The sequence below is a fragment of the Adiantum capillus-veneris genome, chromosome 3 (assembly GCF_014529385.1).
Source record: "Adiantum capillus-veneris isolate H3 chromosome 3, ASM1452938v2, whole genome shotgun sequence".
Lineage (NCBI taxonomy): Eukaryota > Viridiplantae > Streptophyta > Polypodiopsida > Polypodiales > Pteridaceae > Adiantum > Adiantum capillus-veneris.
Window position 1 is genome coordinate 142,834,527 of NC_140933.1, and position 27,969 is coordinate 142,862,495.

Genomic DNA, 27,969 nt, shown 5'->3' on the forward strand with positions numbered 1-27,969 from the left:
CAATAAAACAAATGAAATAATGCAAAAACATCATTTGCCATAAATGATGTAAAGCTACTTGTGTAACCACGAGCATTTGATGTCTTAACGAATTAGAGTTAGGCAATAACATGTTCCAACCTCTGACGTACCAAAAATCTGTATACAACCACCAAAAATCTAGCATAAGCAGTGCATGGCAAAAACGTGCTTTTTGAGAGACTATAGCAGAGTACACATAAAACATGAAAATTTCAGAAATCTGTATATAGCCACCAAACATTTAGCATGACCGAAATACACCTAAACCATAAAAAATTTCAAAAATCTGTACACAAATACCAGAAATCTAGCATAGCCAGAGCATGTCGATTAACTTGTTAGCAAAATTCAAAGTGGCATACTCCCTGGATACATGTCAATTAAGTCGATGCCATATCATATCCTTTTGAGAATTGTACCAGCTGAATACAAGTAAAGTTCCGCATACAAAGTGCATCTAATCTTCATTGGCACCCTCAATCACCTCGCATTCATCTAGAAATCAAACATTCAGATTTATCTTTTTCGCCATAGCACACATAAAACCTTCCAATTGCAAAGGATCCACGGTAGTAGCATGGATTCCTTTCCGGATGTGTTCACGTACCAAAGCAATCCATCCCTCTGCCTTATTGCACCATGATGAAAATGGTGAAACTCCCCATGGAAGGTAGTGCACTACCTTCGTAACAAGAAGGTCGAGATCATGTGAAAAGAGGACATTTTGCATGTCCTCTTTGAAGTCAGTCATGGTAGGCATCTCGAGAAAAACTTGCCAAAGCTCCTTTTTTTCTTGAGGAAACCAATTAGTGGTCAAATCTTTATAAAATCTTCTTTGCACCTCCGATAACTGCTCCTCCTGCGCCTTTCTATAGCAATAGAGATGGGCATCCCTTGTAAGAGCCTTGGTAAAAAGCTACGGGATGCCTCTTGCGTTTAATTGGTACTTATATTGCAAAATCTCCAATCTTGTCTCTGTGATAGAGGCAGTGGCTGAGATAATTGCAGAGAAATTAAAAGCCTTGAAACGGAGGTGCAACTCCGACGCACAGATTGCCTATGTGCATCAGAGTCGCACCTCTGGCTGAGATAATTGCTGAGAAATTAAAAGCCTTGAAACAGAGGTGCAACTCCGATGCACAGACTGCCTCTGTGCATCGGAGTCGCACCTCTGTTTCAAAGCTTTAATTTCTCTGCAATTATCTCGGCCATCGCCTCTGTCTTCACCTTCGTTGCCTCCGCTGTTGCCTTCACCTTCGCTGCTCTGCCTCTGCTTTTAGTTTCGAAAACTACCACGCAGGGGACGAGTGCTCCCTCACTATCAACAGCTTCTGTCTAGGAGAACGAACAGAAAGAAAATGAATAGAGAGACTACATACCAGGCGCCCCAAAATAGCCATCATCATAGCAAGTACTTCGGGTATACAATCATGGCCTTCGTGAAGAAACAAAACACCTGAGAATCCACTATGTTGGTAGGCACTCCACCAAGAACAAAACCTATGCGACCATAGAATGCCAGCTTTAAATAAGCAATCGCAGAAGCCTGCGTCTCAGTACTTGAAAGAAACCTAGCTTTAGTGTTATCTTAACAACAAATTTGCCTAAATTTTAAACTTGAAGGTGAGAAACCTACAAAAATTTTAGAAATTTAGTGTGAAAATCATCAAATATAGACAATTTACCTCTAGATTTGTAAGTTTTGCAAGTCTCTAAATCTCTAACTTATAACTATACAACCCTTGAATCTTCAAGTAGGTGGAGTCTCATAGAGATTTTATAAGTATCTAATGGATAAATTTATGTGGAAAGGTTATTGACACACTCTATGGACCTTATCTCTCTCTATATCGAGACAAAGTAGAAGAGGTTAAACTTGGGAAATGCTATTGACTCTCTCTCTCTCTCTCTCTCTCTTTCTCTCTCTCTCTCTCTCTCTCTCTCTCTCTCTCTCTCTCTCTCTCTCTCTCTCTCTCTCTCTCTCGCATTTAATAATACTAGGATGAATTTCCAAGTTTATGATTAAGTTATCTATACATGCCCATGTTAACCCTCACGCACATTCCTATGACCTACGATAGACGCCGTATTATTTATTTAGTAGAGTCAGGTACTGGGCTTGTCGGTCCAATAGGAATGGTTAAGAGTGATCGTCGATGGGAGGCGCACTCTAAAATTGGAAGCTATAATGTTTGGGGAAGATTGGCTAAGTGTGGGCGTCCAAATGTGAACGGGCAAGCCCATATAAAAGTCAATCTAAACCTAAAATACCTAATTCTCTCATTTGTGCAATGCAAGAAGAGTGCTCTTGCTCCATCTCCTTCTCCGTCTCCCTTGTGTACGAGTGTGTGTGTGTGTGTGTGCGTGCGCGCTTGAGAGAGAGAGAGTGTGTGATCGAGCATTGCGGTGGCACAACGGCGGTGAGGCGGTTGAGTGCGGTGTAGCAGCGTCTCCCTCTTCTTCGCGGCAAGGAATCCTTCACAACAGCAAGCGTAGAGCGGTGAGTGACACACCATCGTCATCTTTGAGCTTACTAGTTTAGGCTAGTTGCATGCTTGGAGCCATTTGTGGCTGGCACACAGTGTATCAGCAAGTCCCTTGCATTGACGCGTGCAATAGATGCGCACATTTTTGGCGCCATTGCCGGGGAAATGTTATACACTAAGCTTGAATGGCACTCTGTGCTGCGTTATGGTGCAATTTCAAATGTAGGAAAGGTAGAGAAGGAAGATATGTGTTGAGAAGGAGTTTGTTTTGCTGCTGTGTATTGTTTTGTTAATAAAGTATTAAAAGGTACTATGTTTTTTCTGTTCATAAGGTGTTAGGATTACAGTATTAGATCCATAATACTAGTTTTGTGTAAAGTACAGTAAGTATATATGTTAGCTAATGAGTTACTGTGTAGTGTATTAGTGTGTAACAGTAGCTGTATTAGTTGTAAGTAGGTAGGTTAGATGTGTGTGTGCTCACGCGCACAGCACGGTCGCGGCGACCTTATCCTAAAAAAACCTTATGTTGTTTCTGTTCATAAGGTGTTTTCTTTGTGATAAGGTGTTAGGATTAAGGTAGTATATCCATAATACTAGTTCTGTGTAAAGTACAGTAAGTAGATATGTTAGCTAATGAGTTACTATAGTAGTGTGTTAGTGTGTAACAATAGTTGTATTAGTTGTAAGTAGATAGGCTAGGTGTGTGTGTGCTCGCGCACACAGCGCGGCCGCAATGACCTTATCCCACGGCGACCTTATCCGGGTTAAGTGTGCTTAGCCGCTTGAAGGAAACCTTTAGTAGAGCCACTCACTTCGAACATGGAGCTAATTATGTAAATGAGGGGGGTGGGGAAGTAAATTCGCCATTCATGACCAACGTTGACCCCATGCTCTTGGAGAGTGTGCACGTGAATGCTCCATTCACTGCACACCCTGACTCTTCAAAGCTATTCCCCTCCGAGGTTATATTACCCAATGGTAGAAGCCTTGCCAAAGTGCAAGAGGTTGAGCGATGTATCATTGCGGCTAGGGAAAAGAAAAGTGAGAGCTTACGCAAGGCGGAGCAACGAAGAGAGTTAAAAGCGAAAGCGCCTATGTAAATATCCTTGCTAGGAGAGCAATTGAGTGCTCTTGACTTAGCAGTTGCTAAGGGCCAACCCATAGAGAGCAACATTGCATCTAGCTCAAAGGACACCCCTAGCACCTCAAGCTTAGATGGAGTGTTCTTAAATGAGAACTGGGAGTATGAACTACAAACGAAAACTCTAACCGACCTATACACAGGTCACACCTATCACATGGGTTGGTTAGGTGTCCTACAATCCACAATGGGTGCTACTAGTGTGGAGGATCAACAACAAAGAATTTGTGAGGTCATCCATAGGGTTATTGAGTTAGAGAGACAGAACAAGGGGATCAACATGCCTTCAACGTGTCTCATGAGATTCTTGGATACAGGGAAGGCTAAACAACCAACCTTATCACAAATGGAGACTCCCTTGGTAAGTATGATGGATCCCCATATGTTGTTTTGCCAGGGGTCTCAGTGCAATCTGAGCCCACAAGTGATAGCTTTACTTTTCCAAGCCTACCTCATCTTTCCCTTTATGACACCACGGCTACCATGCCTACCCCAATGATGGACATGCCAAGAAACAGGGAAGGCTAAACAACCAACCTTATCACAAATGGATACAGGGAAGGCTAAACAACCAACCTTATCACAAATGGAGACTCCCTTGGTAAGTATGATGGATCCCCATATGTTGTTTTGCCAGGGGTCTCAGTGCAATCTGAGCCCACAAGTGATAGCTTTACTTTTCCAAGCCTACCTCATCTTTCCCTTGATGACACCACGGCTACCATGCCTACCCCAATGATGGACATGCCAAGAAACAGGGAAGGCTAAACAACCAACCTTATCACAAATGGAGACTCCCTTGGTAAGTATGATGGATCCCCATATGTTGTTTTGCCAGGGGTCTCAGTGCAATCTGAGCCCACAAGTGATAGCTTTACTTTTCCAAGCCTACCTCATCTTTCCCTTGATGACACCACGGCTACCATGCCTACCCCAATGATGGACATGCCAAGAAACACACCATGGACCTCATTTGTTAGTAAAGCACCGCTACATGGTAGCTCAATGCCGGCAATAGTACCTACAAGTGTGTACCAATCGTATACACCCATGGGTCCTTGTACTCATGTAGTTCCTACCCCTCCCATTGTTTCAACAACCTATGCTCCACAACCACAATACCCAAGCTCTTATTTCCATGGGACCATGCTGGCTGGCATTAGTATGTCACATTCGACGTCTGCTATGCCTAGGGCCACACATATGAACTTTGGGCTGCCACATGGCACAACACTGTACCAAATGTGGAACCCAAGGGCTTCCTATGCGCCAAGCCCAATGCCAATACCTACTCCACATGTAGTCTCTGGAGCACCTTCACCCACGGTGCCAAATGTGGAACCCAAGGGCTTCCTATGCGCCAAGCCCAATGCCAATACCTACTCCACATGTAGTCTCTGGAGCACCTTCACCCATGGTGCCTGCTCACTTAGGTAACTTGGCAACATTTTCTCAAGCTATTGGTCGATCTATTGCTGAGAATATGCGTAACACGCCTAATAGAGAGCCTAGAAGTAAGGCAGTACAAATAGCCAAGATCACACAGAAATTTAGTGGAGACGGGGATGTGAGAATCATATCGAAGTGTTTGAACAAATATGCGATTCTCTAGGAGAACACAAGGACCTGCATAAGAGTAATGCTTTAAGCCTAACCTTAAGTGGGAAGGCAGGGGATTGGTATAGAACCCTAAGGGTGAAAGAAAAAACGATTTACCCTACTCTTAGGAGACTGTTCTTGAAAGAATACATACGAGAGGGAGTGCTTTGGGGTGTAGCCTCTCAGCTCCAAAAAGCCCAACGAGAGGAAGGAGAGTCGGTGAGAGACTTTATTAGTCAAAGCATTTGAATTCTCGTCGTAATCCAAATGAGCGCTTTAATAATAATCAATTGCTTGATAGATTCATTAGGGGATTACGACATGAGGATATCTACAATGGCATAGCCATTAAAGGTATCACCACTTGGGAAGCAGTCACCACCAATGCGATCCAATTGGAGGATAATTTAATGATTCAAGGAGAAAGAGTGTTTGTTGAGCCTAAATCTATTAGCTCGCAAGCATCGAGGCATCAACCAATGACCTTAAAGCCTATTGCTAAGGAGCCAAAGATATCCGAGATGACTTTAGCATATCTCACCAAGGCCATTCAAGAGAGTCTTAGAGATGATCGTGCTCCCCAAAACAATCATATGTATCCAAGAAGGGAGCAACAATGGTGCTCAATATGCTATGGTCCACATAGTACTAGTGAATGCCCTACTTTTAGAGTGAAATTCAATGGGAATTGCAATGCCTGTGGGAGGTATGGTCATCTAACTAACGATTGCATAGTATTCAAGTGTGCGATGGCCAATGACCAACCTTAGCATGGACAGACAAACCTCGAGTGCCTGCATTGATGTCGGCTCCACCTCTTGAACAAACATCACAACACATGGTCCCTAGGGCCCAAAATGTTGTTCAAACAACACCCTTACCACCTCCAGTGCTAGGATCGCAACCACCACATCCAAGAATCACTTCTATGAATCGAGTGGGTTGTGGGTCATCTATTGCTTGTTTGGAAGGCTGTGAGGAAGATATAGACCCTAATATTTCCTATGGGATTGATGCGCTTAAAGAAAGTCCACAATACTACATGGTGGACTATTAGGGACAAGTTAAACTTGTTTATCAAGTAGCTGCTCTTGCTACAAGAGGCCAAAATATCAATTACACTGTCGAGAGATCACCTCTTCAATGCTAAGAGTGTGGAGGTCCACATCGTGTGGCCGAGTGTCCTATTAGGCTACAAAATAACGCCACACTAATGCAAACCAATCAAGCGAGCACGTCTACAATGCCGATACTCATGTGTAATCGATGTGGCATAGATCATTTGATTGCCCAATGTTCGAATAATCCAAAGGCACCAAAGATCACGCCATTAAACTTGATTGAGCTTACCAAGGAGTCATCATAAAGTACACATGTGGTACCAGTAAACGTACTCACACAATTGATGCTCCAAAACAAAATTATATTCTTGAAGAAAGAGACACGACATCAATTGCCCTATCTCAGAAGAAGAAGAAATCTCGAAGGAAGAGATCGCAAAAAGTAGCGCAGTCAGACCCCAGTTCAAAGACCAACATAGGGACTGGTGACGACCCTATATATGAACGACACTGAAGAGGATTCTGATTCAGGTGAAACCATGGAGACCAAAACGACCACTAGGAAAGAAACTAACAAGGAAGATCGTCATGAGCCACAATGGCCTGGATCCAAGAAGAAGATAGGAACTTACCCAAACCCTACAGAGGAGATCAAGCGAATCAAGCAATTAAGGAGTTTGGTAGAAGATACCCAAAGGGATCTGAAGCCAACACCTAGGCAAATCCAAATTACAAACACAGTGTTCCCTACGCAACAACAACCTCACCAAGTTCATAGACACTTAGCCATACCTAGTGTCATCCAAGAAGAATGTGACTTAAAAAGTCATGGAAAAGTGGATGTACTCACTTCTTGATGGAAAGAATGTTTACAGAGGGACTACCTGACCCTATCGAAGAAATAGAGATCCCATCTTCCCCACGTCAAGGTACTAAAGCCCAAAAGGTGCCGTTAAATATTGCCAAATTGATGGATTTCATGGCTTCAGAAGCTAGAACCACCATCATGTCCAAACTATATGGAGAACCTGAGCTATTCTTAGCTCTTCGAGCTTTCTTCAATGGAGAACTGAAGGTCAGGTTACCACAATTTGCACAGATGGATGGAGCTAGGGAGATGCCAATAGAGGAGGAACACTTAGATCCACAACCCAACCTAGATGAGAACCTTGTTGTATAAATACATGTTAACAAGTTAGGACAATACTTTGAGGGAGATGAATCCAATGCAACCATACCAATCACTATTAAGGGATTAATTGTGAAGGGAATCCTTGATGGTGGCATTGGGGTTAGCATTGTGACTAAAAATTGATGGGAAACTATGGAAAGACCTCACCTTGCGACCACAACCGTAGTAGTAAAGATGGCCAATGGGTCTATTGTTAAACCTATTGGGATGCTAGAGGATCTCAAGATCAAGGTCTTTGGACATAAAATAAGAGTTACCTTCATTGTTATGGATTTCTCCAAGCACACTATGGCATTTGAGATGACCTTAGGACGTCCTTTCACGAGGGAAGCAAAAATGGTGCATGAATGGTTTAAAAACCATGTCTACTTGCAGTTCCAAGATTCTATCATTCGAGTGGATCTTGTCACTGGTCAAGCATATCCTCTGGGAAATAGTTTTATAATTTATCATAGATCTGACACCACAGTTCACTCGGCCCCATTGTAGTATTATTACACATGTAAAGCGGACACTGATATTGGGGAAGATTCTCCTTATATGGATATACTACCTGGGATGACTGAGTCGCACAATGTGGATTGGGTCCACCTAACAGCAACCATAGATACTTGGGGAAACAAGGGGACGACCTGGGTAACACATGAGGGGGATGAAATGCCACCACTTGTACCCTTAAATATGCTAGAAGCAATGCATATAGCTTCTGACAAGACTCATCCTAATATAACAAAGAAAATATACAAGTGGGTCCCTAAAGCTTCTTTAGCGACCATAGCTAGTGCTGAAAAACAGAAGCCTTGTAAGAAACGTACCATTCGCTCCAAGAAAAGTAAGAAAATATTGTGATGGATTTCTAAACGACTATTGGAAGCCCAAGGCTACTATCAAGGAAATGATCAAATCCGGGTGCCAAAACGTAGATTGTGTTCTTACCTGTCACATGACCCATGTGCACCCAATCCTGAAGCTCCAAAACAAATTGACGATCGTAGAAGGAAAAAAATCACAGAATGCTACACACCCGCTCTAGAGCTAGTTTGGGTACCGAAGAAGGAACAATTTGTTCCACCTAGCTCAGGAAGGGGGGAGTCCCATGAATCTTCTAGCTCCTCATGTAATGCATCCATAGAGGTAAAAGCTTCTCCACAGCCTCCACCTACAATAGTGGACCTCCATGAGGCTACAAAGGTATCCACCCCTCCCAGTGCTCAAGAATCACCTGATGAACCACTTCAAGTTCGATCCTGGGAGAGTACCTTACCACCTTGCAACTTGATGAGGCACCGAAGGTAATAGAAAACTACTGGCAAAAATCATCACCTATTACCAACTGGAACAATTGGTTTCAGTGGGTGACGAGCAAATTTCAAACAGTATGACCTACCCAAGGAAGGGGGGAAGTCTTCATTTACTTCAGCCTATTGAATTATTTCCCTCTTACCCTTCTTTCCCTGACCTCTCAATTACCAATCTTAGGGAATGTATATATAAAGCCTTATACTCACAAAAAAGAAAAATAGTAAAGAGCAAGAGCAATTAGCAAACGAGTGTGCATAATAAAAGTCAAAACATTGACCCAGACCTACACACTCACATCCGGTACACTGAAACAAAAGCCTATGTCATCAAACACATTTGATCCTCATCACTCAAGTGATGGAGGGTAGGTAGGATTAGTACGATAGGAGTGTTTCTGTTTTAGAGTTTAGTGATCAGCAAATTTGTTCCTTCCCACTGATGTGCCTCCTAGAGGTAGTCTTTGTGTTTCCTCGTGTGTATAGAAACGTGTTGTTGTTGTTAGGATTTGGACTTCGTTCACTCTTCAAATCAAGCGCGATCATCAACACAAATAGGTGTTTCTTGTCCATTAGCATTGCCCCTTATCTTTTTTTGTTTGCTTTAATTGTGATTGCTAGCATAATATTCAATGCATTTGCTTAGTATCAGACATTAGATTCAATGTAGGTTTTTTTCATAATCACTTGTCTAGGTTTAAAAATCAAGCAGTCCGACTAAGCTAGGTGTTAGAGATCTTCTCTTAATCTCATGGGGAATGCCTTCCTAATAATCAATGGTTACCGATTTAGGCAGCATTGTGTGAAATGTACTAGGGCTTTCTAGTGGGATTAGTCCCTATTGACCTTTAGCTTAAGTATGATAAAGGGAGTTTACAAGTGTGATGAGCCTGGGGAGGGTAATAGTGTTATATGACCCCCCAAAGTTACAAAATTAAAATGTTGAAAGCAAACAAACAATAAAAAATCAAAGTGCCACAATGTAAAATCTTAAGCTGGAAGAAAAATCTCAGCTTGATTTGGTACTTCACTCACATGTATCATCTATCCCTAGAGGTTTCCCAGTGTGGGTACTTTTTCTTAAAAAGCCAAAAACCCAAGGCATACAAAATAAGCACACACATCAAAATTGAATCACTGTGAAAAGACTGGGGGGGTCAAAGAAAAGGAATAAGTCAGGCAATGATTTCATGAGCAATTCCTTTTATCGTAGCTTAACTACAAGGTCTTCTAAGTATAGCCTCTGGTCGGCTCTCGGACATGAAATACTTGGCTCTAGCGATTAAACAACTTAATTGACCAGAGAAAACTGAGAAGGTTGCCCATGGTATTAATAGTCGATCTTTAGTGCCTTCCGACTGTTAAATTAGCAGCCCTAGACTTGTTTAGTTTTTGACCTTTACAATTGTTTATGCGCTTGATTATATTACAATTTAATGTTTATTGCTAACAAATGGTTGCATATGCTTTTTAATTGTATATAAGAATGCAATTACTGTGCCAATTTTGTTTGATTTTGCAGTGATTAAAAAATGGCTAGGGACACTCATCTCAAAGGCTCTTCCAACTCGACGAACGAGCTCTTCTAAGGACGGCAGGAAGGGGGGCATGTTAACCCTCACGCACATTCCTATCACCTACGATAGACACCATATTATTTATTTAGTAGAGTCAGGTACCAGGATTGTCGGTCCAATAGGAATGGTTAAGAGTGATCGCCCATGAGAGGCGCACTCTAAAACTGGAAGCTATAATGTTTGGGGAAGATTGGCTAAGTGTGGGCGCCCAAATGTGAACGGACAAGCCCATATAAAAGTCAATCTAAACCTAAAATACCTCATTCTCTCATTTGTGCAATGCAAGAAGAGTGCTCTTACTCCATTTCCTTCTCTGTCTCCCTTGTGTACGTGTGTGTGTGTGTGTGCGCTTGAGAGAGAGGGAGAGAGAGAGAGTGTGTGTGTGTGATCGAGCATTGTGGCTGCACGACGGCGGCGAGGCGGTTGAGCGCGGCATAGCGGTGTTTCCCTCTTCTTCATGGCGAGGAATCCTCCACGACGGTAACCGTAGAGCGATGAGTGACACACCATCGTCATCTTTGAGCTTACTAGTTTAGGCTAGTTGCAATCATGAAGCCATTGTGGCTCGCACATAGTGTATCGGCAAGTCCCTTGCATTGACACATGCGACAGCCGCGCACAACCCCTATGACATGGATAACAACTAAGGATGGGTATTGACACCTGTCTACAAATTAGTTGTAATTAAAGTTTTTTTTTTTTTTTTTGCTTTTGGATGGTGGCAGGTAACATCTCTTCCCCTTTTGTCTGGAGCTTGGATGGTCAACTATGTCATTGTCAATTTAATTCTAGCTCTCTAAGAAACTCTAGGATGTTGTAAACTCTAAATATGGCTATTAATAATATCATAGTTTTGTCAATATTTCATTAAATTTTTCTTTTTTCTAATCTATTATTTGACCTTTATTAATAACTTTGAGATGTAATATTGATGTTAAGAAGTAGCAACTATGGGACTAATACTACTACGTAAAATGCATGGACATCCTAGGATTATGTACCCATTTATTCATCATTTAGACATGAAATGCATGGACATCCTAGGATTATGTATTTACTTATGTACTCATTTAGGTATAATGTCTTTTGTCAACTTATTATTACTCCGATGGCTAAGAGGTACTTTCAAAAATATGGTAGCATGTTCTTCCACATGTGTGATTCTCAAATGGCTCCATCCTTATTTTTAACGAGCCTCACAGTTTTATATAGTGAATTTGTGCATCTCCATCAGTGGCTCTCGTTGTTTTAATGCCACAACAGCTCCAGCTCTCACTCTTCTCAATCACAGCAAGTCATCACCGCAATTTTATATAGTGAATGTCCATCTCCATCAGCAGCTCTTGCTATTTTAATCTCAATAGCTTGTCGCAGTTTGCAGCAGCTCCATCTCTCACTTTTTTAAACGCAATACGTCGTCGCAACTTTATATAGCGAATATGTGCATCTCCATCAACAGCTCTTGCTGTTTTAATTGCAGCAGGTCGTTGCATGTCATTGATTGGAATGTGTTGGGCATAAGAACTTCTTAATGATCTTTTTGTCCCAGTTTCCATCTGTTCAACCGCCTTGGTTGCAAGGTATACCCATGTTCTTGGAATGTGTTGGGCATCCTCTATGGATTGTCATGTCTTGAAATGTGATGATTGCACAATATGTGCATCATGACTATGGAAACCAAGGTCTGGGCTGTGCTAACCTAATGCAAAGGAAATGCCTTTCTCCAGATGCGTTCACCTATGCTTGCACAGTAAAGGCCTATGTCCTTACGTGAAAGATGTAGTACTTTGTGGTGCTTTGATCAATATGTAGGCCAAGTGTGGTGTCCTTACGAAAGCACAAGAACTTCTTGATGAGCTTTTTTATTCGAATTGTCTTCTGTTCAACCGTATTGGTTGCAGAGTATGCCCATGTTCTTGAAATGTGTTGGGCATCCTCTACAAATTGTCATCTCTTGGAATGTGTTGATTGCAGACTATGCCCATCATGGCTATGGCAACCAAGCCCTTGGCTATTTTAACCTGATGCAAAGGAAATACCTTTCTCTATATGCATTCACTTATGCTTGCACAATAAAGACCTATGTCCTTACATGATATAGGTAGTGCTTTGAGGTGCTTTGATCAATATATAAGCCAAGTGTGGTGTCCTACGAAAGCACAGTAACTTCTTGATGATCTTTTTTTCCAAACTGTCGCTAGTTTGATCGCATTGGTTGCAAGGTACCCATATTCTTGGAATGTGTTGGGAATCCTCTATTTTCTCCAGATGTGTTCACCTACGTGAAAGATGTAGTGCTTTGCAGTGCTTTGATCAATAAAGGAGCTCTTTGCTATCGTGCAACTTGGCTGAAATTGTAATCGTGTGCGCACACACACACACACACACACACACACACACACACACACACACACACACACACACACACACACACACACACACACACACACACACACACACACACACACACACACACAGATGTGAGGAGTCTCGTAGAATTAGAGCGAGTCCAAGTTTCTACCTTTTTTCCATTGAAGACACACTTCGCCACAAGTAGCCAAGAGAAAGTGGAGAGGTAAGGATTATCTTAACAAAAAAAAATCGCAACTAGCTAGATTATGTTTTCCATGAAAAAGCTAACTATGCTTTCAATTACGACCGCATAGGCCCGACATTTGATCATATTGGGTGGGTAGAGAACAAGTTCTCGCATGCACGGAGACATGGAGCGAGCACGGAAGATAAGGACTCTATAGTAAGTTCTTTTCACTCGGAGGCCAAGGCAAGGGAAGAGGATAGTGTGCAAGGTCCTTGGCACGAGTATAAAGAAGTTTTACAAAAGGCTTTTTTCTTGGCATCACACACTCTTCGTGTGACTGATTCTTAAATCCCGGCTACCACCATCAGTGTTATGGCTATAAAGCAACCATTGTCCATATGTAGGTGCCCTTGAGTGGCTAAATGTCCCTATAGAGCGTCTACACTGGCACCCTATGGCCCTAGGTTCGTAGGGGGCCCTCTAATCAAATGAAAGCTTCAATGTCCATGGTACGCATGTAGGTACCCTTGAATGACCTAAGTGCCCTTTAGAGATTCTACATTGGCATCCTATGGCCCTAGGTCCACATGGCGCCCTCTAATCAAATGAGAGTTCCTATGTCCATGGTACCCATGCAGGTTCCCTTGAATGGCCTGAGTGTCCTTTAGAGCTTCTACATTGGCACCCTATGGACCTAGGGCCACATGGTTCACTTGAATGTAATGAGAGTATCTATGTACATGGTTTCAATGTAGGTGCCATGCAGTGACACAAATGTCCCTTTAGATCTTCTACATTGGCATAGTGTAAACTACCTCACATTCTCTAGCCATGCCCAATACCCGTACACCTCGGTCTAGAGGTGCATGGAGATTAGGACCATCGGATTATAATGTTGTCTTTAAGTAGAATCTCTGGGAGCATAGGTTGCTCTCTATTTTGATGAGAGATCTCATGGTCCTAGGGTCATAGCACTGCCATTGTGGCCATGTAGGTGCCCTTAAGTGGCCTAACTGTTGCTCTTGATCTTTTACTTTGGCACCTTATGGCACTATGAGTGTGTCTCTAATCTAATAAGAGATCATATGACTCTAAGGCCATAGGGTGGCATAGGTGCCCTTATAGAACCATGTTGTTGTGATACTATGGACCTAGGGGTTTTCTCCACTACAATGCATTTAGTAGACAAAACCCCCTTGCCTTTAGATTTAATTCTAAAATGTGACCTCTACCATAAGATTAAATTAGCTAGAATGTCAAAAAGTGTATCTTAGCTTGACTATGTAGTATTATGCGTATCTGGGAATATGTCCTATGTACATCGGGTTATAATCTCTTCTTTATTGATCAATATCTATATTCATGGGTGCAATATATGTGCACACCAAGGTCTACATGACAATGCATGTAGAGGAAAAAACCCCTTTTGCCTTCTGGTTTATTTCTAAAATGTGACCTCTACGATAAGCCTAGACTAACCACCAAGTCAAAAATTGCATCTTAGCTTCATTATGTAGTACTATGTGTGCTTCAGAATATGTCCCATTCTGTAATGTGCCTACAAGTCCTAAACCCCAACAACCTATGGTGTAATCAAATTGGTTCTTTAAGGGCACCTAGGCCACCCTATGGTCCCCCGGGTTGTATTATCTTCATTACATTAAAGGTAGCATGTGTGTCCCTAGGGCCACAAGGTGCCAAAGTAGAAGCTCTAGGACCATAGGTTCATCTCTATTTTAATGAGAGACCATATGGTCCTAGGGTTGTAGGGCTACCATTGTGGTCATGTGGGCACACTTCAATGGCGTAAATGCTCCTCTAGAGCTTTTGCTTTGGAACCTTATGGCCCTAGGAGGGCGCTTCTAATCTAATAAGAGATCGTATGACCCTAGGGCCATAGGGTGGCACGGTATCCTTGTAGAGCAAGATTTCTGTCACACTATGGACTTAGGGTCATAGGGTTCCTCAATAACATAGAGAGGAGGCATAGGTGCCCTTGTAGAACCAGATTGTTGGCACACTATGGGCCTAGGGCCATTGTGCTCCTCAATAACATAGAGGGATGGCATAGGTGACCTTGTGGAAACTTGTTGTTGTCACACTATGGACCGAGGGCCATAGGGTTCCTCGATAACACAGAGGGGACTCAATAGCCCTAGGTCCATTGGGTGCCAATATACCTATGGCCCTAAGGCCATGGGATCTCTGATTAAATTTGATTGCCCACTATTCCAATGAGAGATCCTACAACCCTAAAGTCATAGGAATGCCATGTTACCCATGTATGTGCTTATGGATGGCTCAAATGCTCGTCTAGAGTTTCTACATTGGCACCCTATGGCCCTAGGTCCAAAGGATAATCTAGAGAGGGTTCCTATGGTGTTATGGCTATAAAGCAACCACTGTGCACATGTAGGTGCCCTTGAGTGGCTAAATGTCCCTATAGAGCGTCTACACTGGCACCCTATGGCCCTAGGTGCTTAAGCGGGCCCTCTAATCAAATAAGAGCTTCTATGTTTATGGTACGCATGTAGGTACCTTTTATTGGTTTGAGTGCCCTTTAGAGATTCTACATTGGAATTCTATGGCCCTAGGTCCACATGGTGCCTTCTAATCAAATGAGAGCTCCTATGTCCATGGTACCCATGTAGGTTCCCTTGAATGGCATGAGTGCACTTTAGAGCTTCTACATTGGCACCCTATGGACCTAGGGCCACATGGTTCACACAAATATAATAAGAGTATCTATGTAAGTTGTTTCAATGTATGTGCCATGTGGCCCTACATCTTATACATCGGCATAGTGTAAACTACCTCACATTCTCTAGCCGTGCCCAATTCCCATACATCTTGGTCTAGAGGTGCACGGAGACCACGATCATAGGGTTATAATATTGTATTTAATGGTCAATACCTATATTCATGGGTTCTACATACCTGCACACCCATGTATCTCTCATTAATTAGAGGTAGAAGCTCTAGGAGCATAGGTTGCTCTCTATTTTAAAGAGAGATCCTATGGTCCTAGGGTCATAGCGCTGCCATTGTGTCCATGTAGGCGCCCTTAAGTGGCCTAAATCCTCCTCTAGAGATTTTACTTTGGCACCTTATGGCACTATGAGGGTGTCGCTAATCTAATAAGAGATCATATGACCCTAGGACCATATAGTGGCATAGGTTCCCTTTTAGAACCATGTTGTTGTGATACTCTGGACTTAGGGATTTTGTCCATTGCAATGCATGTAGTGGAAAAAACCCCTTTGCCTTCTGGTTTATTTCTAAAATGCGACCTCTACCATAAGCTTAAAGTAACTAGAATGTCAAAAAGTGTATCTTAGCTTGACTATGTAGTGTTATGCATACCTGGGAATATGTCCTATGTACATCAGGTTGAGATCGGGTTATAATCTCGTGTTTATTGGTGAATATCTATATTCATGGGTGAAATATACGTGCACACCATGGTCTACATGACAATGCATGTAGTGGAGAAAACACCTTTGCCTTCTGGTTAATTTCTAAAATGTGACCTCTACACTAAGCCTAGACTAACTAAAATGTCAAAAATTGCCTCTTAGCTTGATTATGTAGTACTATGCATACCTGAGATTATGTCCCATTCTGTAATGTACAAGTCCTAAACCCTAGCAACCTATGGTGCAATCAAAATGGTTCTTTAAGGGCACCTAGGCCACCCTGTGGTCCCCCAGGTCATATTATCTCTCATAACATTAGAGGTAGCCTATGTGTCCCTAGGACCATAAGGTCCCAAAGTAAAAGCTTTAGGACCATAGGTTGATCTTTATTTTAATGAGAAATCATATGGTCCTAGGGTTGTAGGGCTACCATTGTGGCCATGTAGGCACCCTTAAGTGGCGTAAATGCTCCTCTATATCTTTTACTTTGAAACCTTATGGCGCTAGGAGGGTGCTTCGAATCTAATAAGAGATCATATGACCCTAGGGACATATGGTGGCATAGGTGCCCTTGTAGAACAAGATTGTTGTCACACTATGGACTTAGGGTCATTGGGCTCCTCAATAACATATAGAGGAGGCACACATGCCCTTGTAGAACCTGATTGTTGGCACACTATGGACCTTGGGCCATTGGGTTCCTCAATAACATAGAGGGATGGCATAGGTGCCCTTGTAGAAACTTGATGTTGTCACACTATGGACCTAGGGCCATAAGGTTCCGTAGTAACATAGAGGGGACTAAATAGCCCTAAGTCCATTGCGTGCCAATATACCTATGGCCCTAAGGCCATAAGATCTCTAGTTAAATTTCATTGCCCACTACTCCAATAAGAGATCCTATAGCCCTGGAGTCATAGGGATACCATGTTACCCATGCAGGTGCTTCTGAATGGCTCAAATGCTCCTCTAGAGTTTCTACATTGGCACCTTAATGGACCTAGGTCCAAAGGCTTCCCTCTAGTTTAACGAGAGTTCCTATGGTGTTATGGCTATAAAGCAACCATTGTGCACATGTAGGTGCCCTTGAGGGGCTAAATTTCCCTATAGAGCATTTACACTGGTACCCTATTAGCCTAGGTCCATGGGGGAACCTCTAATCAAATGAGAGCTTCGATGTCCATGGTACACATGTAGGTACCCTTGAATGGCCTAAGTGCCCTTTAGAGCTTCTACACTGGCATCCTATGGCCCTAGGTCCACATGGCACCCTCTAATCAAATGAGATTTCCTATGTCCATGGTACCCATGTAGGTTCCCTTGAATGGCCTGAGTGACCTTTAAAGCTTCTACATTGGCACCCAATGGACCTAGGGCCACAGGGTTCACTCAAATGTAATGAGAGTATCTATTTACATGGTTTCAATGTAGGTACCCTACAGTGGCACAAATGTCCCTTTAGATCTTCTACATTGGCACAATGTAAACTACCTCACATTCTCTAGCCATGCCCAATACCTGTACACCTCGGTCTAGAGGTGCATGGAGATTAGGACCATCATATTATAATCTTGTCTTTATTGGTCAATACCTATATTCATGGGTCCTACATACGTGCACACCCACATATCTCTCATTAAATTAGAGGTAGAAGCTCTAAAGTAGAATCTCTTGGAGCATAGGTTGCTCTTTATTTTAATGAGAGATCTCATGGTCCTAGGGTCATAGCGCTGCCATTGTGGCCATGTAGGCGCCCTTAAGTGGCCTAAATGCTGATCTTGATCTTTCAGTTTGGCACCTTATGGCACTATTAGCGTGTCTTTAATCTAATAAGAGATCATATGACTCTAGGGCCATAGGGTGGCATAGGTGTCCTTGTAGATCCATGTTGTTGTGATACTATGGACCTAGGGGTTTTGTCCACTACAATGCATTTAGTAGACAAAACCCTTTGCCTTCAGGTTCAATTCTAAAATGTGACTTCTGCCATATGCTTAAACTAGCTAGGATGTCAAAAAGTGTATCTTAGCTTGAGTATGTAGTATTATGTGTACCTGGGAATATAACATTGGGTTATAATCTCTTCTTTATTGATCAATATCTATATTCATGGGTGCAATATACATGCACATCAAGGCTACATAACAATGCATGTAGCGGAGAAACCCCTTTGCCTTCTGGTTTATTTTTAAAATGTGACCTCTACGGTAAGCCTAGACTAACCACCAACTCAAAAATTGCATCTTAGCTTGAGTATGTAGTACTATGTGTAACTAAGAATATGTCCCATTCTGTAATTATGCCTACAAGTCCTAAACCCTAGCAACCTATGGTGCAATCAAAATGGTTCTTTAAGGGCACCCAGGCCATCCTATGGCCCCTGGGTCATATTATCTCTCATTACATTAGAGGTAGCATGTGTGTCCCTAGGACATAAGGTGCCCAAGTAGAAGCTCTAGGACCATAGGTTCATATTTATTTTAATGAGAGATCCTATGGTCCTAGGGTTGCAGGGCTACCATTATGGCCATGTAGGCGCCCTTAAGTGGCATAAACGCTCCTCTAGAGCTTTTACTTTGGAACCTTATGGCCCTAGGAGGGTGCTTCTAATGTAATAAGAGATCATATGACCCTAGGGCCATGGGGTGGCATAGGTGCCCTTGTAGAACAAGATTGTTGTCACATTATGGACTTAGGGTCATAGGGTTCCTCAATAACATATAGAGGAGGCATAGGTGCCCTTGTAGAACCCCATGTTGGCACACTATGGACCTAGGGCCACTTGGTTCCTCAATAACAGAGAGGGATGGCATAGGTACCCTTGTAGAAACTTGATGTTGTCACACTATGGACCTAGGGACATAAGGTTTCGTAGTAACATAGAGGGGACTCAATATCCCCAAGTCCATTGCGTGCCAATATACCTATGGCCCTAACACCATAAGATCTCTAACTAGATTTCATTGCCCACTATTCCAATGAGAGACACTATAGCCCTAGAGTCATAAGGATGCCATGTTACCCATGCAAGTGCTTCTGAATGGCTCAAATGCTCCTCTAGAGTTTCTACATGGCACCTTATGGTGGCCCTAGGTCCAAAGACTGCCCTCTAGTCTAACGAAAGTTCCTATGGTGTTATGGCTATAAAGCAACCACTATGCATATGTAAGTTCCCTTGAGGGGCTAAATGTCCCTATAGAGAATTTACATTGGTACCCTATTTCCCTAGGTCCATAGGGGGGGCTCTAATTAAATGAGAGATTCGATGTCCATGGTACACATGTCCCACACATGTAGGTACCCTTGAATGGCCTAAGTGCCCTTTAGAGCTTCTACACTGGCATCCTATGGCCCTAGGTCCACATGGCACCCTCTAATCAAACAAGAGATCCTATGTCCATGGTACCCATGTAGGTTCCCTTGAATGGCCCGAGTGACCTTTAGAGCTTCTACATTGGCACCCTCTAGACCTAGAGCCACATGGTTCGCTCAAATGTAATGAGAGTATCTATTTACATGGTTTCAATGTAGGTACCCTATAGTGGCACAAATGTCCCCTTAGATCTTCTACATTGGCACAATGTAGAATACCTCGTGCCAATGTAGAATACCTCACATTCTCTAGCCCTGCCCAATACCCGTACACCTCGATCTAGAGGTGCATGGAGATTAGGACCATTGGATTAAAATCTTTTCTTTATTGGTCAATACCTATATTCATTGGTCCTACATACCTGCACACCCACATATCTCTCATTAAATTAGAGGTAGAAGCTCTAAAGTAGAATCTCTCGGAGCATAGGTTTCTCTCTATTGTAATGAGAGATCTCATGGTCCTAGGGTCATAGCACTACCATTGTGGCCATGTAGGCACCCTTAAGTGGCCTAAATAATGCTCTTGATCTTTTACTTTGACACCATATGGCACTATGAGCGTGTCTCTAATCTAATAAGAGATCATATGACTCTAGGGCCATAGGGTGGCATAGGTGCCCTTGTAGAACGATGTTGTTGTGTTACTATGGACCTAGGGGTTTTGTCCACTACAATGAATTTAGTAGACAAAACCCTTTGCCTTCATGTTTAATTCTAAAACGTGACCTCTACCATATGCTTAAACTAGCGACAATGTCAAAAAGTGTATCTTAGCTTGACTATGTGGTATTATGCATACCTGGGAATATTACATTGGGTTAAAATCTCGTCTTTATTGCGCAATATCTATATTCATGGGTACAATATATGTGCACACCAAGGTCTACATGACAATGCATGTTAGTGGAGAAAACCCCTTTGCCTTCTGGTTTATTTCTAAATTGTGACATCTATAGTAAGCCAAGACTTACTACAAAGTCAAAAATTGCATCTTAGCTTTATTATGTAGTACTATGAGTGCTTGAGAATATGTCCCATTTTGTAATGTGCCTGTAAGTCCTAAAACCTAGCAGCCTATGGTGCAATCAAAATGGTTCTTTAAGGGCACCTAGGCCACCCTATGGCCCCCGGTTCATATTATCTCTCATTACATTAGAGGTAGCATGTGTGTCCCTAGGGCCATAAGGTGCCAAAATAGAAGCTCTAGGACCATAGGTTCATCTTTATTTTAATGAGAGATCCTATGCTCCGAGGGTTGTAGGGCTACCATTGTGGCCATGTAGGCACACTTCAACGGCGTAAATGCTCCTCTAGAGCTTTTACTTTGGAACCTTATGGCCCTAGGAGTTTGCTTCTAATCTAATAAGAGATCATATGACCCTAGGGCCATAGGGTGGCATAGGTGCCCTTGTAGAACAAGATTTCTGTCACACTATGGACTTAGGGTCATAGGGTTCCTCAATAACATAGAGAGGAGGCATATGTGCCCTTGTAGAACGAGATTGTTGGCACACTATGGACCTAGGGGCCATTGGGTTCCTCAATAACGTAGAGGGATGGCATAGGTGCCCTTGTAGAAACTTTGTTGTTGTCACACTATGGAGCTAGGGCCATAGGGTTCCTCAATAACATAGAGGGGACTCAATAGCCCTAGGTCCATTGGGTGCCAATATACCTATGGCCCTAAGGCCATGGGATCTCTAATTAAATTTGATTGCCCGCTATTCCAATGAGAGATCCTATAGCCCTATAGTCATAGGGATACCATGTTACCCATGTAGGTGCTTGTGAATGGCTCAAATGCTCGTCTAGAGTTTCTACATTGGCACCCTATGGCCCTCTAATCTAGTGAAGGTTGCTATGGTGTTATGGCTATAAAGAAACCATTGTGCACATGTAGGTGCCCTTGAGTGGCTAAATGTCCCTATAAAGCGTCTACACTGGCACCCTATGGCCCTAGGTGCTTAAGGGGGCCCTCTAATCAAATGAGAGATTCTATGTTTATGGTACGCATGTAGGTACCTTTTATTGAAGACTCTACATTGGAATTCTATGGCCCTAGGTCCACGTGGTGCGCTCTAATCAAATGAGAGCTCCTATGTCCATGGTACCCATGTAGGTTCCCTTGAATGGCATGAGTGCACTTTAGAGCTTCTACATTGGCACCCTATGGACCTAGGGCCACATGGTTCACACAAATATAATAAGAGTATCTATGTACGTTGTTTCAATGTATGTGCCATGTGGCCCTAGATCTTCTACATTGGCACAGTGTAAACTATCTCACATTCTCTTGCTGTTTCCAATACACGCACAACTTGTTGGTCTAGAGGTGCATAGAGATCACAACCATCGGGTTATAATCTTGTATTTAATGGTCAATATTTGTATTCATGGGGTGCACACCCATGTATCTCTCATTAAATTAGAGGTAGAAGCTCTAAAGTAGAAGCTCTAGGAGCATTGGTTGCTCTCTATTTTAATGAGAGATCTTTGGTCCTAGGGTCATAGCACTGCCATTGTGGCCATGTAGGTGCCCTTAAGTGGCCTAAATGCTGCTCTAGAGAATTACTTTGGCACCTTATGGCACTATGAGGGTGTCTCTAATCTAATAAAAGATCATATGACGCTAGGACCATAGAGTGGCATAGGTGCCCTTGTAGAACCATGTTCTTGTGATACTACGGACCTAGGGGTTTTGTCCACTGCAATGCATGTAGTGGACAAAACCCTTTGGATTTTGTTTTAATTCTAAGATGTGACCTCTACCATAAGCTTAAAGTAACTAGAATGTCAAAAAGTGTATCTTAGCTTGACTGTGTATTATTATGTGTACCTAGGAATATGTCCATGTATATCGGGTTATAATCTTGTCTTTATTGATCAATATCTATATTTATGGGTGCAATATATGTGCACACCAAGGTCTAAATGACAATGAATGTAGTGGAGAAAACCCCTTTGCCTTCTGGTTAGTTTCTAAAATGTGACCTCTACACTAAGCCTAGACTAACTAAAATGTCAAAAATTGCATCTTAGCTTGATTATGTAGTACTATGCGTACCTGAGAATATGTCCCATTCTGTAATGTGCCTACAAGTCCTAAACCCTAGCAACCTATGGTGCAATCAAAATGGTTCTTTAAGGGCACCTAGGCCACCCTATGCCTCCCATGTCATATTATCTCTCATTACATTAGAGGTAGCATGTGTGTCCCTAGGACCATAAGGTACCAAAGTAGAAGCTTTAGGACCATAGGTTGATCTTTAGTTTAATGAGAAATCATATGGTCCTAGGGTTGCAGGTCTACCATTGTGGCCATGTAGGCACCCTTAAGTGGCGTAAATGCTCCTCTAGAGCTTTTACTTTGGAGACTTATGGCCCTAGGAGGGTTTCGAGTCTAATAAGAGATCATATGGCCCTAGGGCCATAGGGTGGCATAGGAGCCCTTGTAGAACAAGAATGTTGTAACACTATGGACTTAGGGTCATAGGGTTCCTCAATAACATAGAGAGGAGGCATAGATGCCCTTGTAGAACCGGATTATTGGCACACTATGGACCTAGGGCCATTGGATTCCTCAATAACATAGAGGGATGGTGTTATCGGGTCGTCGCGAGACGATCGTCTGCAGCATAGATTTTTGTACTAACATAATGTCAATATGCAAGGAAGCGACTCGAGATGGGGCACAGAGAATTAATGAGAGTGTCAATATCATCAAAGTGAACTCAGAGGGCTATACATATTGCGACAAAAGCAAATCAACCACTTCCTAGTCAGAAAATTAGTATATTTTTTATCTCACCGCTCTAGGTCATCGCGCCTTTTTGGCATCCAAATGAATTTGGTATGTAATAAAACTTAAGGAGAGGTATCACAACACCTAGGGGAACAATTATACCAGGTTCTGCTAGCAATCTAGGAAGGTATATAAATCACGATCCATAAAAAAAAATGTGAAAAGAATTGAAACAGAACTACCCCCCTAAGCTTAGAAACACTTACCCAAGGTCAAAACATTATAAAACAACCATTTAAGACTTCAAATCAATGCATTGAGCTCACAAACAATACGGCACAAACCAGAGTAGGATTGAGAATGATTCCACTTAGATTGTAGAGCAATAGACAAGGAACACGATGTGCTATTTGAAATTGAATTTTGATTATCAGACAAGGAGAAAAGTGGATTACAAGTTGTAGCAACAAGAGGCTCTCACAATGGACGTCCAATACTTCTACAAGCTAATGATAGTGTGTTAGTCAAAAACTAAGGGTTTTGACTTAAGGGTTAGCGGGACTTTCCCACGGCCATTCGGCCACTTACAAGGGGTGTAGATTCAGAGAGGCTAAGGGGGCATGACAAAATATATTACAATTGGGACTCCTCATTAGTAGAACTACACCGCTTCTTTTGACAAAATGAGAGAGTACAACAAGGTTTGGTGTACATCCGCCTTTTATGTGTCAGTCCGTTGTGTCCACCAAACATTCCCCCCTTCCTATTCATTGCACGTCTTCGTGCAATTTGTCTTTGACTGTCTTCTAGTTATTGATCAGTCTCTTTTCTAGCATCCCAGTGAGGTGCCTGAACTGTTGTGCCCGTGCCTCGGTCTCCACTTTTGTCACCAACTCTGAAGGGATAACTACTGAGAGTGCTTTGATAGGCTATGTGTTGGGACTGGCAGATCTTTGGTCATGGGATTAAATATAGAGGAGTATTCCACTTAGATTGTAGAGCAATAGACAAGGAACACGATGTGCTATTTGAAATTGAATTTTGATTATCAGACAAGGAGAAAAGTGGATTACAAGTTGTAGCAACAAGAGGCTCTCACAATGGACGTCCAATACTTCTACAAGCTAATGATAGTGTGTTAGTCAAAAACTAAGGGTTTTGACTTAAGGGTTAGCGGGACTTTCCCACGGCCATTCGGCCACTTACAAGGGGTGTAGATTCAGAGAGGCTAAGGGGGCATGACAAAATATATTACAATTGGGACTCCTCATTAGTAGAACTACACCGCTTCTTTTGACAAAATGAGCGAGTACAACAAGGTTTGGTGTACATCCGCCTTTTATGTGTCAGTCCATTGTGTCCACCAAACATTCCCCCCTTCCTATTCATTGCACGTCTTCGTGCAATTTGTCTTTGACTGTCTTCTAGTTATTGATCAGTCTCTTTTCTAGCATCCCAGTGAGGTGCCTGAACTGTTGTGCCCGTGCCTCGGTCTCCACTTTTGTCACCAACTCTGAAGGGATAACTACTGAGAGTGCTTTGATAGGCTATGTGTTGGGACTGGCAGATCTTTGGTCATGGGATTAAATATAGAGGAGTCTACCTCAAAGAAGCCTATCATGAATGTCTCCTCAAAGGTCTGCATGTAGTGTGAGGGTAGGAACATGATTCTCGCATATAATCCGATGATGACATTTTTGCTTGGGATTTCTGTCTCCATATTCCAGCAGAGACCTCTTGTGCCTTCCACGAAAACCTGCCAAGGATGCTTCGTTGCCTCTATGTCATTGAATGTCGTTATGCGGGTGATTAGTATCTTGGTAATTTTCACAAGCATCTGGCATGCGAGATCTGGGATCTCCTTCATCATGTTGATGACCCCTCTGAGTGTCTGAACCATATACTTCTCTAATGGGGGGTTGTTATTGCTTGGCTTTGTTATGACGGGGTAATTCAACACTATCGGTCTTTTGCTTTGCCAAGAGTAAAAGCTTTCCCAGGATCGTCTTCTGTTGATGGGACAGTAAGTTGGGTCAATCCTGAGATGTTGTGGAGCATTTCTATAGTACGTTTCATTTGTTGGTCTTTGCTCAAACCATTTATTTTTCCAGAGGGGTTGATTGTCAATGATAGTCTGAACTTGTAGCGCGGTGACAGGAACATCCCTGTAATCCTCTCTGTTGTTTGGCTCAAGGGCAGTCAACATTTTTTGTTTCCATAATTTGTCCTCCTGCCACATCAATGACAGGCTGATCATCTCATGCCCAAGGTTTTTCACCACTTCATCTAGAGTGATCATAAGCAGAACAGCTAACTCCAACACTTTCAGCTCATATTGCAGATACTCCTTGTGTGAGGGGTCATTGACTTCTGAGATCTAGCGCTGAATTTCTTCTTTTTTCAAATTGGAGATGTTGTGGATGGATCTTCAGATTCTTGTATTGCTTTTCTTGTGCTTGTACTTGGTACATCTGTTTGGTGAGATTTAAAGGTGAAATGCTCAATTCCTCCTGTCTGCTCAAATTCCACTGGGGCTGTTTGTTCGGGCTTTGCTTGTGTTGCCCTTAGAGCCTCCAAATCTCCCTGTGCCTATGCCAACTGCTTTCTCAAATCTTCAATCTCTTTGTCTTTGGTTTTGTGCAGTGCTCTATGCCCTGCTGTCATGATATATCTGTCATATTTTTCTTGAGCAAGGGCCTCCTTTAGATCTTGGACCTCCTTGTTCAACAAGGTTGATCTAGCTGTCAAGCTTGAGGAGCTCGGCGTCTCCTGCAAGGCTAGAATCTGGTTTCCATTGCATTGTAGACAGTCTGGCTTTTGATGAAGAGGCTTCATATGAGGTTTGTTGGAGACTTGTGGAAGGTAAAGTTGACTGGCAAGGCTGACCTGTCTCAATGCTTGCTTTAGCTTTACCTTTTTTCGTTATGGTTGACTGTTTTTTTTCTTCAAGGGCTTGGGATGCTTCAGATGACTGTTGTTGTTTTTGGCGTTGAAGCTTTTTGTTGTTGTCCAAAGAAGATGCTCATCCAGCTTTTTGTTAGGACTAAATTCTCATTGCTATGATGGGAGTCTATTATGTAGAAAGCATCCTTATACGCTCCCGAACTCAACTTGAGTACGGCTTTTTCCATGCCAAATCTAGGATTTGCTACTGTAGAAATTGTGTACACTATTTCTTCCAGCTCTTTGATTGGTGGATTTCCCATCAGTATCCAAGTATCATAAGACATCAAGTTCTTTGTAGCACGAGCATTTGTTGTGACGAAGCACGTAACTTTGCGTCCTATTTCTCCGCATAAGCTAAATTTGATCACTGAGGCAACAATTGATCTTTTGTCTCATCCCCGTTCTTCTATTTATCTTGAATTTGTTGGACATTTTGTTTGGAGCTCAACAACACTACTTCTGCATGTGCTTTCAATTGTGCATTATTCATAGTCGGTCTCTTTGGAGCACCTATTGTTGACTCTTCAGGTAGGTCAAATGATGACATGTTCTTGTGGTTTCTTTTCTTCCTTCGTTTGTGCTTTCACACCATGATCCATGAAATAGCTATCTGTTTTGACTTTTTTACTTTCAAACTCACATGTTTCATTAACTTCATTCAATACAAGAAACATAAAACACAAAACTAGGTTGTAGCCTTCTATGTCATAGTCGTCTTCATTGTAGAATGGTTGGGGTCATTCCATTGACACACACATCTAGAGTAGCCAGTATTTGGTCCCATCCAAATGGCTCAAATAAATCCTCCAAAAATGGTTATGGAATATAGTCCTTGTCTTCCACTAGTCTGTTTAGGATACAATCTTCTTTACTCAAGCTTCCACATTCTGAAGCTCCACACATCCAAAGATGTGCTTTGCCTTTCAACCATGCAAGTATTTTCTTGTCATTGATCATTGTTGAGCCAAAATACTCTATAGGAGTTCGAATAACATCTATGTAGCTATGGTCATTGACATTGATCTTCATGGCAATCTCTTTGTGCCTCAGGTAGATATGGTCGTAGCCCCAATCTGGTACCATTTTAAGTTGACGCATGAATGGTCTTCTTAAAATGATATCAAAATTGTTGCCCTTGCCATAATCCACTATTGCAAAAGTATGCTTGTATTCAATTCTACAAGAGGATACTATAATCTGCTCCATCATACTTACCGGTTTCTCGGTGTAACCATCTGCAAGTTGCACCTTCATTCTTGTTCGGTTTTCCCCACTCTCCCATATCTCTTTGGTAGAAATGACCACTCTAGCCCCACTATCAAGTATTGCAATTGTTTTTACTCCTTTGTGTTCCACTGGCAAGGTGGTGTTTCCTTCTTCTCCTTTGCAGTAATCACTTACCTTGTTCACAGGTATTGATTCTGCCTCGGGTGTGTTTTGCATTGTTTTACCCATATGTTCAACTAACGGGATGTCTTGATGAGGAATTTTAAGCCCCATCTTTTCTAAGTTTATGCCCACTTCTCCCCATAGATGTGGTCTAATTTGTAGCAACTCAGAGAGAGTTATCGTG

The 27,969-nt window shown here is 42.3% G+C and overlaps 1 pseudogene; it reads right to left on the minus strand.

Annotated features, from left to right (window-relative positions):
- Nucleotides 1-478: 478 nt before the first annotated feature.
- Nucleotides 479-27,896, minus strand: LOC147461834 (uncharacterized; annotated as a pseudogene).
- Nucleotides 27,897-27,969: the final 73 nt, after the last annotated feature.